Genomic DNA, 18,728 nt, shown 5'->3' with positions numbered 1-18,728 from the left:
CAGCTACACCGGAACATGATTGAAGAGAACATGGAAAGTAACTTAGAATGCATGGGTGCAGGAGAAAGCTTCCGAAATATAATACCAGTTGCACAGACATTGTGAATATAATTGTAAATGAGACCTCCTGAAAATAAGAAGCTCCAGTAAGGCAAAGAATACAATTAATAAGACAAATCAGTAGCCTACAGAATGGAAAAGAACTTCACCAACCCCACATTAGACAGACAACTGATTTCCAAAATATATAAAGAACTCAATAAACTAGGCATCAAAATATCAAATAATCCACTTAAAAATGTGGCAGAGATCTAAACAAAAATTCTCAACAGAAGAATCTCAAATGACCAAATAACACTTAAGGAATTAATCAATACCCTTAGCCATCAGGGAAATTCAAATCAAAATGACTCTGAGATAATATCTTACACCTGTCAGATTGGTTAATATCAAAAGCACCAATGATAACTTATACTGGAGAGGATGCAAAGTTGGAGGACAACTCCTTCATAGCTGGTAAGAGTGAAAACTTGTACAGTCACTTTGAAAATCAGTATGGCAGTTTCTCAGAATATTGGGAATCAATCTACCTTGAGATCCAGAAATACCACTCTTGAGCATCTACCTAAGGACACACATACCTCATGCCACAAGGATATTTGTTCAACTATTTTTATAGCAGCATTATTCCTAATAGTCAGAACATATAAACAACCTAGATGTCCCTCAACTGAAGAACAGGTAAAGAAAATATGCTACATTTCCACAATAGAGTGCTACTCAGCAGTAAAAAACAATTACAGCTTGAGATTTGCAGGCAAATAGACAGAACTATAAAAAACATACTGAGTGAGGTAACCCAGACCCAGAAAGACAAATGTGTTATGTACTCACTCATAAATGGATATTAAATGTAAAGCAAAGGATAACCAGCCTACAGATCACAGTCCCAGAGAGGCAAGGTAGCAAGGAGAACCCTAGAGAGAAACACATGGATCCAACTGGGAAGGAAAAATAGACAAAATCTCCTGAGTAAATTGAGAATGTAGTTGGGGGATAAGGAAGGATTAGAAGTGAGGGGAAAAAAGAAGGTGAGGAGAGAGGAGAACATGAGGGAACTAGATGGTTGAGATGGGGGGAAGACAGACAGGGAGAACAGGAAAAAAAATCTTGGTTGAGGGAGCCATTAAGAGATTAGCAAGAAACCTGGCACTAGGGAAATCCCCAGTAAGCAACAAGGATGATGCCAGCTAAGACCCTAAGGTATAGTGGAGAGGGTGCCTGAACTGACCTTCCCCTGTAATCAGATTCATGACTAGCTTAACTGTCATCACAGAAACTTCATCCTACCACTGAGGGAAGCAAAAGTAGAGATCTATAGCTAAGGACTGGGCTGAGCTCCCAGAGTCCAGTCGGAGAGAGGGAGGTAAGAAGGACACTTAAAAGAAATCCCACACTAGCTCAGAAATTGAGAAATAGATGGTTACTTATTTAGGAATAGACTCATAAATCAGAATCCTCTGCTTGAATGGAGATCAGAAAACAAAACCCACAGCCGCTAAAAGAGAGGCCAAAAAAGAGGCCGGATGGGAGGAGTAATAATATGAACAAAGGGATCAAGACCATGATGGGGAAACTCGCAAAACAGCTGAACTGAGCTAGTGAGAACTCACTGTCTCCATACTGAGAGTGAAGGAACCCACTTAGGACCAAGTTAGGCCCTCTGAATGTGGGTAACAGTTGTGTGACTTGGACAATTTTGGGGACCACTGGCAGTAGGACCAAGATTTATCCTGAGTGCATGAACTGGCTTCTTGGAGCCCATTCTCTATGGAGGGATACCTTGCTCAGCCTAGATACAGGGGGATGGGGCTTGGATCTGCCTCAAAATAATGTGTTAGACTTTGTTGACTCTCCATGGGAAGCCTTAACCTCTCTGATAAATAGATGGGGAATGGGGTGGGGAAAAGGTGGGTAGAACCAGAGGAGAGGAGGAAGAGGGAACTGGGATTGGTATGTAAAATGAGAAACGACTATTTTAAAAATAAAAATTAAAAAAAAAAAGATGGTGAAGCCTATTTGGGTGTGATCTTACAAGCTTATAGCTACTCCTGGCCTCCAGAACCCATAGTGGACAAATGTTGGGATGTTATTTGGCATCTTATCCTCATTACAAAGGACTTGCTTGGGCTCTTGACTTGCTTGTTAAGTTCCTTTATATAAATTACCACTCAGAATGAAACACTGTAAGGTTTAATTGTAACAGTTTTAATAAAATCAACGGCAGAATTGATTTGGCGAATTCTGCAAGACAACTAGTAAATCAAAATTATGGATGAATGTAGACCCTACTATGCAAGACTCAGCTCCAACTGAAAAGTTGGAACTTGTGCATCTATATATTTGTTTAAAAAAATAAACAGTTCTCTGTTTCTCAGGCTGAAGGTAGTTTAAAATATTATCTTTAGATGTTATAAGACAAGGCTTGTTTTTTAACCAAGAAAACCTCTCATTCATGCCATGATATCAGCAGTCTGTATCCACCCATATAAGTTAAGGACTTTAATTAAATACAGAATAAATAATTATGTGTTTTAATTTATTGATAATCTTGAAAAGGGTCTTCTCTTGTCTATGTTTTTCTTGTGGGGGGTCATTTGGTATTCTCACCTGCATACATACATGCACATATACATAACAACTGTTTTTCTTTCACAGTTTTGAGGTGAGGGCAATTTACTTTCCTTCTACAATGGCTATATATGATAGTCCATAAACTTCTGCTTCATAATGTCCAGCCCCTGCTTCTTCATTTTGAAGAGTATTTCCTATGGGTACAAGAGTACATAGGAAGCATAGGAAAGTATGACATCAAAATCGAGGGTCTGGTCTGGGGTTCCTAGGACCAGCCTTATCTCTCATAAGGCTACCAAGGCTGTGTGCCCTAGTATAGAGCCCAGGGGAAGGGGGACAGTCTCAAGGTTTCATAATCTTAAAAGAGAAAAATGTTTGCTCACTGTTCTTATCTCCCACATCTTCTATGAGTGTTTCCATGTGTGTGTGTGTGTGCGCGCATATGTACATATCTCATCTTATCCATGTATATGTTTGTGTGATCGTGGACAAATGTTTGGGGGGAAGGGGCTATTGTTATGCAAAATCTTCTGTCATTTTCCTAGTTATTTTTGGAGGAGGTTGTTTCTCTTGCTCTGGTGAGTCCAGCATCCATATCCTGAGGGTAATTGAGTGGTCCCGTGGCAAGATCCATGCAGTGATATTTAGAGAGTTTCTGCCCACAGCAAGGAGTAGAGCCTCGTGGTAACAGCTATAAGAGTAAGTCAACCTGCAGGTGGGATCTCCGGGCCCTATCATATGAACAGATGCCTGAAAACCTGGACAGTATCCCAAACTACACCCTATCAGAGATCTGTCCCCAAAACTGACATAAGTGGTTCCCAATCCTCACTGAACTGGACCTTATCAATTTGGCTGCATTAGATACTCAACAAGCTCTGCAAATTTGCTGGTCTCTAGGTCCTAGCACTGGTCTTACCAGGGGGTGCTTCCATGCTCGACTTTTTATGTATGTTCTGGAGACTGAATTTAGGTCCTGATGTTTGAGTACTTTACAGGCTAAGTCATCTACCTCGCTCTGATCAATAGCACTTGCACTACAGAATATGCAATCTTCAGATACTTCTCCATCAATCTGCACTTTCTGGGCATTTAAATCTCCATAGATTTAAAGCAGTAAAGAAGAAATACCAAACCCAAACATGTTCCTTACTGGAATTCACCCTGTTTGAATAGAGAGTTAGTTCTCTGTCCAGAAAGGATCCTGTGCCACTCATAATGATGCCAGTGAGTGGTGCCTGATGTACAGAGGTGAGACATGGTAGTCCAAAGATGTGTCCCCTTGGCAATTGAGTCTCAGCTCAGAGCACAGTTACAGAGATCAATGAAGAAGGAAAGCAGCTATTTATTGACCCACTTTATAAGACAGACGGTACCACATCTGTGCTGTCTATATCATCAGTCAAAGAAAATGTTAAATCTAAAAAAATTCCAAACACAAAACATCTAGGAAATCTGGGACACTTTGAAAACACCAACCATAAGAAGAGAAGGAGGAGGAGAAACACAGCTCAAAAACTCAGAGGATATGTTTAACAAAATCATAGAAGAAAATTTTGTCAGCCTAAAGAAGACATGCCTATAAACGTACAAGACACTTACAGAATACCAAGTACGGAAGCACAATTCTTAGTTAAGGGAGCCACCTTAGGGTTGGCAAGAGACTTGAACCTAGAGTGGCTCCCAGGAGCCCAAGCCGAGGTCCCCAGTTAGTTCCTTGGGCAGCTGAGGATAGGGAACCGGAAATGACCCTATCCTATAGCAATACTGACGAATATCTTGCATATCATCATAGAACCTTCATCTGGTGATGGATGGAGATAGAGACAGAGACCCACACTGGAGCACTGGACTGAGCTCCCAAGGTCCCAATGAGGAGCAGAAGGAGGGAGAACATGAGCAAAGAAGTCGGGACCACGAGGGGTGCACCCACCCATTGAGACAGTGGAGCTGATCTACTGGGAGCTCACCAAGGCCAGCTGGACTGTGACTGAAAAAGCATGGGTTAAAACTGGACTCTCTGAACATGGCAAACAATGAGGGCTTATGAGAAGCCAAGGACAATGGCACGGGTTTTGATCCTACGCAATGTGTTTGCTTTGTGGGAGCCTAGCCAGTTTGGATGTTCACCTTCCTAGATATGGACAGAGGGGGGAGGACCTAGGACTTACCACAGGGCAGGGAACCCTGACTGCTCTTTGGACTGGAGAGGGAAGGGGAGAGGAGTGGGAGGAGGGGGAGAAGGGTGGGAGGAGGGGGAAGGAAATGAGAGGCTGGGAGGAGGTGGAAACTTGTTTTTTTTTCTTCCTTTTCTCAATAATAAAAAAATCATCATCTTGGTGAGGAAACCAAGACCCATATTATATGTACAAGACAAATATTATATGTACTCACTCATAAGTGGTTTTTAGACATAATGTAAAGAAAACCAGCCTACAATTCACAAACCCAGAGAATCCAGACAACAATGAGGACTCTAAGAAAGACATACATGGATCCAATCTACATGGGAAGTAGAAAAAGACAAGATCTCCTGAGGAAACTGGCAGCATGGGAACTATGGGAGAGGATTGCAAGGGAAGGGATAGGAAGAGAGGGGAGCAGAGAAAAATGTATAACTCAAGAAAATCAATAAAAAAAATCATAAAACAAAAAAAGAAAATAAAGATGTGTGCAATATGTATATGTTGAAAAAAAAGAAAAGAAAATCACATTGCCACATAATAATCAAAATGCTAAACATAAAGAATAAGTTCTATGTAAGTACCAGTTCTTCCTCACCATGTTTAATGAACTGTACATGTGTTTCTTCAGCAATGAGACCTTGCTGTCAGTTTGTGGAAACCTATTGCCTTGACAATAGCTTGGGTTGTTTGAGGATTCACATGGGACCCCATTGACCATTAACTTGATTATATGTAACCCAGTCCTGGTACTGGAAGCTTCATTGAATGACAAGAAATGTCCAGCGGGTATTCTGTCTCCTCTATTATTTGATAATTTCTTTTAGATCACCTTCATATATGCATGTTTTTAAGAAGATTCTACTGTATTAGGCTTCCATACTACCCCTCAAATGGCCCTTAAATTTGGCTGTCTTTTTTTGTACTCTCTTTCTAATCCTTGTCTAGACTTGTTCCTTCCTATTCCAAGCCACCCCATCTATCCATAGCTATCTATCTTATGTCACTTTCCCAAAGAGATCTATCTGTACTCTCTATCCCCTTACTTTATACTCAGCCTCTGTGGTTCTATAGATCATGCTCTCTCTCACGATGTGGGGGCTGGTGGTCCAAGAAATCCTGCTATATATACCTGACACTGCCTGGATGACCAAGAACAGGAGAGCAGACTAGATGTCCCAGGGACCTAGGATAAAATCTAATACCAGAGATCTTTTTTTTAAAAGTAGTGATAAAATGATTCATAATGTTCTTGTGCTATACTCCTCAATTAGTGTCTTGCTCAGGCATCATCATATAAGCTTCCTCCTATAGAAGATGGAAACAATACAGAGATCCACAGCCAGACATTATATACAGTTGGAAATCTTGTAACATTCAGACATAAATGGAATGTCTTCACCAAATCTCCCCTCTCAGAGCTCAGGGAATCCCATGAAATCAGAAGAGGATTTTTGGGAAAACTATGTGAGTCAGAAGGGGATGGAGGACACCAGGAGAAAAAGGTTTTTTAAATCAGCATGATCAAAGCTCATATAGACTCACGGAGACTGAAGCAGCAGGCACAGGGCCTGTTTTTATGGGACTCCTAAGTATGACAACTGATTCTTGTGCCTACTCTTGGGCACGTTCCCTTCTATTTGTTTTTTCTATCCAAATTGAATGTGATAGGTTTACCTTATTATATTTTATTTTGTTATATTTTATTATTATTATCTCTTAGCAGCCTTTTTTCTAATTAGAGATATAAAAGGAGTAGATCCAGGTGGGAGTCAAGGTGCGGAGGAATTGGGAAGAGTAGAGGGAGGAGAAATGATAATCAGGATAAGTTATGTGAGAAAAGAATCTGCTTTCAATAAATAAACAGGGGAATATATAACAAAAATAAAATAAAGAACAAAAAGGGAAAAATATTAAAAACAACAGGGGGAAAGGCCAAGTAACATATAGAGGAAGACGTATTAGAATCACACTTGACTTCTCAATGGCGATCATAAAAGCTAGAAGGGCCTGTTCTGGTAACTTGCAGACTCTAAGAGACCACTGATGCCAGTCCATGCTACTATAGCCAGAAAAACTGTCAAACACCATAGATGGAAAAACAAGACATTTCATGACAAAATCAAATTTAAACAATATCTATTCATAAATTCTACAGAGTTACTAGAAGAAAAGTCGCAATTTTAGGAAGTTAATTATATCCAAAAACAAAGGCGATAGATAATTTCAAACAAGCAACATCCAAAGAAAGGAAACACACACACACACACACACACACACACACACAACCACCAGAACAACAAAAGAACAGGAAGTAACAACCATTGGTCATTAATATCCCTCATTATCAATGGACTCAATTTGCCAATAAAAGGAAACAGGCTAAAGGGATGGATATGAAAACAAGATTCATCATTCTGCTGCATACAAGAAATACACCACAACATCAAAGATAGACATTACCTCATAGTAAAATGTTGGAAAAAGATTTTCAAAGCAAATGGATATAATAAGCAAGCTGGTAGCTATCCTAATATCTAACAACATAGACTTCCAACCAAAATTTATCAAAGAGATGGAGAAGGGAAATCATATTAAGCAAAGGAAAAATCCACCAAAATGATATCTCAATTTTGAACATCTATTGTAAAAGAAACATTACTAAAGCTTAAATCACACATAATACTTCACTCAATTGTAGTGGGAGATTTTGATATTCCACCCTCAACAATGGATAGATCATTCAGATAGAAATTGAATAGAGAAATAATGTAACTAATAGACATTATGACTAAAATTGACCAAACAAATATCTAGAGAATATTTCACTCAATCACAAAAGAGTATACTTCTCAGAACCACATGGAACCTTCTCCAAAATTGAGCATATCCAAGGCCAAAGGCAAGTCTCAACAGATACAAAAAACTTAAAATAACACCCTGTAACTTATTAGACCATCATAGGTTAAAGCTGGATTTCAACAACATCAGAAACAACAGAAAGCCAATAAACTCATGGGAACTGAACAACTTTCTACTGAGTAACCCCTGGATCAAAGAAGAAATCAGAAAATAAAGACTTCCTAGAAACAAATGAAAATAAATTCACAACATACCCGAACCTATGGGACACAATAAAAGCAATGCTAAGGAAAAAATTTATAGCACTAAGTGCCTTCATGAAGAACGTGGAGAGATCTCATATTAGTGACATAATAGCAGACCTGAGAGCTCTAGAATCAGTAGAAGCAGACATACCTAAGCAGAGGAGATGGCAGGAAATAATCAAACTGCGGACTAGAAACAGTAAAATAAAAAACAAAAGGAAAAATACAAAGAATCAGTGTAACAAAGAGTTGGTTCTCTGAGAAAATCAGCAAAATAGACAAACCCTTATCCAAACTAATTAAAAAGCAGAGAGAAAATATCCAAATCAATAAAATCAGAAATGAAAATGATGAAATAACAACAGACTCCAAAAATATCCAGAGAATCACCAGGTCATACTGCAAAAAACTGAACTCCACAAAAGTATATACTAATTAAGGGAGCCATTTTAGGGTTGGCAAGAGACTGGACACTAGAGGGATTCCGAGATGTCCAAGGTGATGTCCCCAGCTTGTTCCTTGAGCACCTGAGGAGAGGGCGCCTGAACTGGCCCTATCCTATAGCCACACTGATAAATATCTTGCATATCACCATAGAACCTTCATCAGGCGATGGGCAGAGATAGAGACAGAGGCCCACATTGGAGCACTGGACTGAGCTCCCAAGGTCCAAATGAGGAGCAGAAGGAGAGAGAACATGAGCAAGGAAGTCAGGACCATGAGGGGTGTGCCCACCCACTGTGACTGTGGGGTTGATCTAATGGGAGCCCACCAAGGCCATCTGAACTGGGACTGATGGAGCATGTGATCAAAACGGTCTCTCTGAGCGTGGCTGACAAGGAGGGCTGATTAAGAAGCCAAGGACAATGGCACTGGGTTTTGATCCTACTGCATGTACTGGGAACCTAGTCTGTTTGGATGCTCATCTTCCTAGACATGGATAGTGGGGGGAGGACCTTGGACTTCCCACAGGGCAGGGTACCCTGACTGCTCTTTGGACTGGAGAGGGAGGGGGAGGGGAATTGGGGGGAAGAGGGAGGGAAATGGGAGGAGGAGAGGAGGTGAAAATTTGTAATAATAATATAAAAATAAAAAATAAAAAGAGAACTGTGTTTTGTATGAAAAATGAATTAAAAAACTGAAATAAAAAAATCTAAAAGAAATGAACAAATTCATTGATAGATACCACCTCCCAAGGTTAAATCAAGATCATATAAAAAACTTAAATATAACAATAACCCTTAAGGAAATAGAATCAGTCATTAAAAGGCTACCAAACAAAATAAAAATGCCACGTCCAAAACAGTTTTAATGCAGAATTCTACCAGACTTTCAAAGAATAGCCAATATCAATACCCCTCAAATTGTCTCACAAAATAGAAACAGAATGAACATTGCAAATTCTTTCTATGAGGCCACCATCACTCAGATACCCAAACCAAGAGAACTGCAAACCAATTTTCTTCATGAATATTGATGTAAAAATACTCAATAAAATACCGACAAACCAAATCCAAGAACATCATGACCAGGCAGGGTTCATCTCAGAGAAACAGGGATGGTTCAACATATAAATATCTGTCAATGTAATCACCATATAAAAAAACTGAAAAAAAATAAAACAATCATCTCCTTAGATGCTGAAAAAGCCTTTGACAAAATCCACCATCCATTACTGATAAAAGTCTTTGAGAGACCAGGGATGCAAGGAACATACCTAAATGAAATAAAGACAATTTATAGCAAATAGATTGCCAACATTGAATTAAATGGAGAGATATTCTACCAAAATCATGAACATGACAAAGTTGTCTTGCTGGTGGCCATGTCAGTAGAGCAACAGATGGCAAGTGACTTCAGGGAATAGGCCCATCAGGAAACAAAACCATGGTGAATGAATCTCTGATAGGCAAGGCCCCAAGAGCCTTGGCACCATAAATTTTCTTGCTATTGTTCTGTCTTTGCATGTTTGCCACTGCCATTTTTCTCTGATATCTGCCATAGTGTGAATGGACATGGGGAAATCCACTGCCCTTAATGCAGTATGATCATCTCGTGTAAATATCCCTTCTACTGTGCATTTTAACCTGTAGATTGTTATGAAGACAATTTCCTCTTGAACCATACTGTTTAACTGAAGCAGTGATTTTATACAATAATAATATTAGTTTAAATAGGATTTTGGTGATTGAGGGGATTTAATAAATATAGTAAGGGATTATTATAGAGCTTAGTTTAGTGGGAAAATTAGCATAGGTAAAGGTAGGATAAAATGTTGCCTCTGCCTCTGATAAAGCAGGGACTGTGGAGAACAATAAATAAGACAAGGAAATGTCGCATAGCCAGAACAAATGAGTTTCTATTGAAAAGCCATATAGACGATGACTTAGGTTAATGATTAAGACAAACGACTGAGTCCCAGTAGCCCAAATAGCTTAAATTCTTTTATTCTTAATGTTGAGAGATGTGTTGTGTTCACGGGTTTCAGAGTGCATCATAGCTGAAACAAAGCCTTAAAACAACTTCAGGTTAGGATAAAATGTTTTGATAATAGCTTTGAGGAAAAAGTCAAACCTTAGAAAATGATCTTAAGCTCACAGGGATGCATAGCTCAGTGATAGATTCATTGCAATTCTGGGTCAAAAACAAAGCATCTCAATTATTATTAGATGGTATGTCTTTCTTGCTAGGACGGGTTGGTGACAAAATGCAATGATTAATTTCTTATGCCCATTTCTACCCTAAGCCTCCTGGTATAAAAAACTGTTGTTGGATGGGTACGCAACCAGAGGATTGAAAATAGAGCTGACTGGTTCATTTTCATACGTAAAAGTTTAGATTTTAATACTTCTAAAGTTTCTTACAACATTACCTTTTGAGATAAAAATTAAATAGTTAGTCCTTTCTTTATAGCCACATAATGCCAGCAAAAGAACTGGATGAGAAAAAAATACCTTGTTTGATTTCACTCTATTAATTAATCTACAACTTACTTGGAGATGAATGCATGTAAGTTCTTAGGACTACTCACTTTTCACCTGTAATATGTAAAATATTTAACCATGTAAGGGATGTGGCAAACAGGCTGTTTTTTAACTTGAATTCATTCACTTAAAATAGAATGTAACTTCACTGTGATTTTTATACTACTTGAAAGATTTTGCTGGGGTATGTAAGCTATAAAGGAAAAAATAAAGTTAGTTGCAAGGAAAACATCAAGAATGAGAGAAGTAAAACACCCAGAAAAATGTAGGGGAATATTAATATGAATAATAAAGAGTAAGTCAGGAGAAAACCATCAAGAGAGTACAAGTGTCTTTTCCTGTTACTCCCCCAGATAGAATCCTAAGTTCAACAACTCCATGGATTCTTATTGAGCCCTTTGCTGTTGGTGGCTGCTCTTCACGGCAGCAGTGTTTCTACTCTTCTCCGCACCTATTCAATAGAGGACTTGAAGTTCTATGTAGAGCAATAGGACAGCTAAAGGAAGTCAAGGGGATACAAATTGAAAAGGAAGAAGTTCGAGTATCACTATTCACAGATGATATGGTAAATATAAAAACAACCCCGAAAACTCTACCAGTGAATTTCTACAGCTAAAAAACACCTTTAGTCAAGTGGTGAATCCAAGAGTAACTCAAATAAATCAGTCACCTTCCTATATGCAAATGATAAATATGCTGAGAAAAAAGACCAGAGAATCAATACCCCTTACAGTAGTAGCTTCGAATAATATAAAATACCTTGGTGTAACTCTAACAAAGCAAATGATTAACCTATATGAGAAGTATTTCTAATCTTTGAAGAAAGAAATTAAAGAAGATTTCAGAAAATGGAAAGATTTCCCACGCTCATGGATCAGAAGGAATAACAAAGTAAAATTGATCATCTTACCAAAAGGAATCTATAAATTCAGTACAATCCCCTTTAAAATCCCAACACAATTCTTTACAGCCTTGAGAAGAAAAATACTCAACTTCATATAGAAAAACAAAGAAAAAACTAGGGTAGCTAAAACAATCCTTTATCATAAAGGAACTTATGGATGTATCACCTTCCCTGCTTTCAAGCTCTACTTCAGAGTTATAGTAATAAAAACAGCATGGTATTGGCATAAAAACAGTTGCGACAATCAATGGAATTGAATCAAAGACATAAATCCACACACCTATGGACACCTGACTGTTAACAAAGAAGCAAAAATTGTACAATGGTTCTGGTATAACTGCATGTCAGCATGCAGAAAAATACAAATAGATCCATAGCTATTATTCTGCAGACAACTCAAGTATAAGCAGATCAAAAACTTCAGCATCAATCCAGATGCACTGAACCTGATAGAAGAGAACGTGGGAGATAACCTTGAACACATTGGCACTGGAGACAGCTTCCTAAACAGAATATCAATAGTACAGGCATTAAGATTAACAGTATATATATATATATATATATATATATATATATAGAGAGAGAGAGAGAGAGAGAGAGAGAGAGAGAGAGAGAAGTTTCTATAAGGCAAAGGATACCATCAATAGGATAAAATGGCAGTCTACAGAATGTGAAAGGTCTTCACTAACCCCACATCCAAGAGATGGCTGATTTCAAAAACAGATAAAGAACTTGAAAAACTATATACCCACAAACCAAATAATACAGTTTTATAAACTAAGATACAGATTTAAACAGAAAATTCCCTCTGAAGAATCTCAAATGTCTGAGAAACACTTGAAGAAGTATTCAGCACTCTTAGCCATCAGGAAAATGCAAATAAAATAGATTAAAATACCATCTTACATCTGTCAGCATGTTAAGATCAAAAATACAAGTGACATCTCATGCTGGAGAGGACATGGAGCAAGGGGAACACTCCTCCTTTGCTGTTTGGAGTGCAAACTTGTATAGCCACTTTGGAAATCAGTGTGAAATTTTCTCAGAAAACTGAAAATCAATCTGCCATAAGACCCATCTATACCACTCCTGAGCATATACCCAAAGGATGTTCTATCATACCACAAGGACACTTGCTCAACAATGTTCGTAGCAGCTTTATTTGTAATAGCCAGAACCTGGAAACAACTGAGAAATGGTGAAGGAAAATGTGGTGCTTGTACAACTATTACATACAAGGACACCAGGAAATTTGAAGATAATTGCATGAAACTAGAAAAAATATCATCCTGACTGATGTAACTCAGACTGAGAAAGACAAATATGATATGTACGCACTCATAAATGGATATTACCTATGAAATAAATGATAACTATGCTACAATCTACAGACCCAGAGAGACCAGGTAGCAAGGAGATTTCCTAAAGAGATGCCTGGGTCTCCCGTTAGGAGAGAAAGGGAAATAGAAGAGATTTTGTGGGTAGACTGAGGACTGGGAGAGGTAGAAACATAAACAATCAGGTTGGGTTGGGTGAAGGAGAGAGTAGTGGAAGATACTATTGGAAAGGAGGTTGCATTTTGGGGTCAGGTAAAAACCTGTTGCAAAGGAATCTCCCAAGAATCTATAAGGACCATAAGGACAGCCTCATCTATGTTTCCAAGCAATAGTGGATATGTAGCCTATAAGGGTCATCTGCTGTGACCAGATTGGTGCCTAGGTGAATTGTCATCAGAGTTACTTCATCCAGCGACTGAAGGAAACATGCAGACCCATAGCCAAACATTAGGTAGAGTTTGGGGAATCTAGCACAAGAGTGGAGAAAGATCATAGGAGTCAGACTGGTCAAGGACCCCATAGAAAACTCACAGAATCAACTAACCTGGGTTAATTTGGGGCTCACAGGGGCTGAAACAAAAACCAGGGAGCGTGCATGAGACTGACCGAGGTCCTCTATATGTATGACAGTTGCAGAGCTTGGTCCTCCTGTGCGACTTCTAACAGTGGGGCACAAGAGTTGTCTCTGACTCTTTTTAATGTTTTTTTTATTTTGTTTTGATTTTGGCTTTTGGGACCCTAGTCCTCATGTTGGGATGCATTGCCCAGTCTTAATAGGTAGGGAGGTGTTTAGTCTAACTGCAACTTAATAAACCATGTTTTATTGACACTCACAAGAGACCTGTCCTTTCCTAAACAGAACTAGAGGGTGAGTAGATTGGAGTTGTGGAAACAGAGGAGGGTTGAAGGGGGGGAACAGGAAGAGAGTGAGGAGAAGAAACTGCAACCAGGATGTAAAATAAATAAACAAATTAATTAATTAATATCTTTATTAAAATTTTAAAAAAGATTATGAAGCTTCTTTAGGTGTTTTCTTTTTTATTGATTTTTATTGAGCTCTACATTTTGTTCTGTTCCCTTCCCCTGCCTCTCCTCCCCTTCAACCCTCTCCCAAGGTCCCCATGCTCCCAATTTACTCAAGAGATCTTTCTTTTAAGTTTTTCAATATCCATCAGAAAGGAGGGCAATGCTAAGGAAAATGTTTCCTGATACTATCTCGGTTTTAAAGACAAGAAAATTTAAGCTCAAGGAAACCAAGAAATGAATTCAAAACCCTCTACCTGGAGAGGCCTTGGAACCTAAACTGGAGTCTTTGACCTTCATAGGTGACTTTGTCCAGACCTGGACTGGTGTATCAGTTGTCTTCATCCATGGTGCACAGATTGCATATGACTTGGTCCACAATAAGCCCTCAATATACTTCAGCCCCACTTAAAAGGAGGTGAAGTATACATCACAAGAAAAAGAAAAAGAAAGAAATGTGCTTCTAGGGAGCCAGCCCTGGGTGTTGCTTTAATTCCTCTCTTCCTCTAACTCTGGAGCAAGGAAACTTGAGATGAGTAAATGAGCTGAGGAAGACCCAGAGGCCAGGCTACATCCCAAAAGGAGGCACAGTTTCTTATGTGCCTTAGTCCATTCCTGCTTCTCACAGAGGTGTGACCATTTCCTGGATGCTATTATTCATCCTTGGTAATTTATTATGAGCAGGGAGGTCATCTTAGTTCCTCTTCCTCCTTCCTCCCCTTGTACATTATGTTTTGAATAATCAGAGTCAGCCATGAGCCGAGAAGCCCTGGTGAGGCTGTTTCTTCGTTGTCGCTCTTGTCTGGGCGCAGCCTAGCTTTGATAATAAATAGTTCAATGTGGTTTCTCATGTTCAGTTCAGTTTTCCTAGTCTCCATAATGAAGGGGAAGAAAGGGAAGACTTCCACATAAGCCCCTGGTGCTGATGTGGGCACTAGTTTGCAATTCCAGGTTCAGAAGTAAATTGCAATTTAAATAAGCTGTGAGCCATTATTTTCATTACCTCCCTTTTTCATCCTTCTTTCTCCTTCATCCTCTCTCCCAGATGTGACACAGGCATTGTAAAATGGCTCACAGTTGACAATAAGCTACTTCATTCCAGGAGCTGGCTCTGTGTTTCTTGTCAGTCTGTTGTCTGCAATGAAAAAGCTTTATGATGAGCTAAGCAGCCTACCCGTGTTCTCAGCATAGAACACTCACATATAAGCCCAGTGCACATACAGTCTCAATATTTCATGATTTTATGTTTCTGCTTTTTCAACCTCATTAAACCTTATGTTGATTTCATTAAAGGGGAATATTTTGTAGCAAGAATACTTGCCACAATCTCCTCTATTCTTTCTTAATTTGGAAGGAAGCATTTGGACACACATTTTTTTTTCCTTTTTTAAAAAAGAAAGTAAAAAAATATTACAGTATGAAAGAGATTTTTGGTCTGGAGAGATGGCTCGGTGGATATTGTGTTTGCTTTAGGTGTATACATTTAGGACCTGAGTTCAATATCTGTTATAAACTTAAAAATCATGTGCATGCTAGTGAGTGCCCATAATCCTGGCTTTTGGGAGGCAGAGACAGATGGAGCCCAGGGGCTTCTGACAGCCAGTCTAGCCTGACTGATGATTTACAGGCCAGCGAGAGACCCTGTCCCAAAACAAGTGGTAGATAGATGGCACCTGAGGCGAGACAACGAGTTTGTTATCTGGCCTGCGCACACATATACATGTGAATTGAACCCCACACACACATGCACAAATGTACCCACATCGTTATTTATGTTATCATGCACGAGTCAAAACAAAGTTTATTGAAAAAAATAAAATATCATTTCTATCAAAACAGAGAAATCTGTGCTAACATTTTTTTGTTACTTGGCCATTTAACTTCGATTTTCTTTCTTTTTTATTTAGCTCTTATTTCTTACAGAATTTAAACTGTGTCTTTTCCTGAACAGTTTAAGACTTTATAGCTATATATTTGGCCTTGGGATTTAAGCTCTCGGGATTTGTGTAATAGGCGCTTGCAAAGTTGTGCTAGCCAAGTCACACTCTTCAGATTTAAGTATCTCAATAAGAAGGAGGCTATGGCTCCCAAAGGTTTGACAGATGAAATCCCTCATAAGGTAAGAGTGGACTTAATGAACACACTTCAATACTAGAGACATATTCATCAATTAGCATAACCTTTGAACTCAGCCCTCCTTCTCACGGTGTTTCACGGACTTACTCCAGTCATTAGTGCTTATCCCAGACATGACAGCCTGGGATTCCTTGCACACACAGATCATGCAATCTTTAATTTCTTCTAGGAGGACGGCTTTCCCAGTATTTTCCTGTATATTACAATAGCCATCAGGGAAGCAGAGGCTTATAACTATTTGACAAATAGTTAATTTTTAGCTATAGTCCAAGATGTTAACAAATGTGATGCTTGCACAGGAACCTACATTTTGTAATGAGTAACAAGTTTCACCTGATTAACACTGAAATAACAGGCATTTTTTTATTGTCATCAGATGGTGCTATCACAGCGGGCTGATAAGATTTTATTAAAAGTATTTTTTCTGAATTTTTGTCAGATGACAACAAATTATTATTGCATAAAAACTTTGGGGGAGGAAAACAGCAGATAACAAGACCACAAACAATGGCAGCATTCTTTCATAGTTATGTGTGGCCTCAGGCCTGAACTATTTCCACCAAATATCAGTCATACACACACACACACTTCACAAAGACAACTTGCTCAGGTTTAGAATGTTCAGGCTAAAGGTCATTCACATTTCATATTTGCTTACATTTGTTTACTTAAATTCGATAGAATAATTTTTACTAAGATTTTTTAAACCAATAGAAAAAGAACTAAGAGAAATTTTTAACTTTAATAAATTGACTATCACTGAAACTTCTGTGGGGATTTGTTTCTTTAGTGGCTAAGTGTCTGGGCACTGGAATTTGCCAGGCTTGGGATATACTTAAACTATCGTATTAAACTTGGGGCAGGTTGCTAATTCTTTCAAAGTCTCTATCTTCTCACCAAGGAAACATAAAAATAATACTTTCTTATACCTGATTTGAGGATGAAATGACCAGTGGTGTTCAGGGCTTGAAACAGAGTTCTCAGCAGGCAGTAAAATTTAAAATAATAAAAAGGCTTAAAAATAGGATTATTCTATCAATACATTTAAAGATGGCTCATCATTAGAAATACTTAAATATGCACATTTTAATTTTATTTCATAAGTGGTCTTAAAGTGTCAAAAAAATCTGTCATAGAACTTTGGAAGGCAATGCCTGGTTCATTAAAGATTTATCTAAAATGTAAAATGAGACATTTTATTTCTACAAAGGGTTCTGTGTGAGAGTGTGTGTGTGTGCATGTGTGTATGTGTGTATACACTCTCCTGTAAATAGCAATCTTTAATTTCCTGTATGTGTGCAGATATTCCCAGAAGACAATCTTATGAGACCTCATGCAGAGAACAGTGGAAGAAACTAAATTTTGAACTCCCTTCTGCTTAGTCATGCTTCCTAACTGCCCAACATGCAGTTCAGCCCAGCTACCCCAGCAGCATCAGTTTTAATTATTCCCTGAAGTTTCTGTAGAAATTAAGAAGGCAGCTGGAGATTGTTTGCTGCTGGTTAATAAAGAACCCTCTTTGGCCTATGGCCGGGCAGAATATAGCTAGAAGGGAAAGCTTAACCAAAAGCAGGGAGAAAGAAGGCGGAGTCAGGCAGATGCCAAGTAGCCACCCAGGTAGTAAGATGTGAGGTAACAAACCACGAGCCTCATGGCAAAATATAAACTAATAGAAATGGATTAATTTAAAATGTAAGAGCTAACTAAGAATATGCCTGACTGTGTTATATCCTGTGTTATAATGAATACAGTTTCTGTGTGATTATTTGGATCTGGGCAGCTGGGAAACAAAAGCACAATTTATGTTTACACTGTCCTATAATCTAGCCTTAGGTTAGTCTCAGTCACATTTTCTTGTTTTGTGACTGAGACTTTGTTTCTCATTTGTAAAATGATGTCTCAAGTGTGAAAGCTCTTCCAAAGGACCCACTTTCAGTTCCTACTACCCATGTCAGGTGGCTTACAACATGTCATGCTCTAGGGGATGCAAGCCTTCTGGTCTCTGTGAGCACCAACACTCATGTACCCCCAACACGCAAACACATACAAATGCACACAGTATTGAAAAACATATTTTTTGAGCTTACATTTTATAGGGCAAGGGAGATGATCTGACTATTAATAGTACATACTGCTTTTCCAGAGGACCTGGGTCTAGTTCCCAGAACCCATGCTGGGCAGCTCACAACTACTTATACAACCTAAGCTTCAGAACATGAGGAATTCTATACTCTGTGGGAATATATACACATGTGCATGCATACACAGACATACCAATATACACATAAATTAAAGCTAAATCTCTCGAACAAATTTTTGGTACATATTATGTACCATATATTCAGAATCCATGTTGTCACTGACTTTTAAGGGCAAGGAAGATTCTTTTGCTGTGGTATTGATGACTAGACTCACAATTG

This window comes from Microtus oregoni, unplaced genomic scaffold, assembly GCF_018167655.1.
Source record: "Microtus oregoni isolate MIOR12 unplaced genomic scaffold, Mior012 000008F_ref0000371, whole genome shotgun sequence".
In the NCBI taxonomy this organism is placed as follows: Eukaryota; Metazoa; Chordata; class Mammalia; order Rodentia; family Cricetidae; genus Microtus; species Microtus oregoni.
This window is presented reverse-complemented; position numbering follows the sequence as displayed.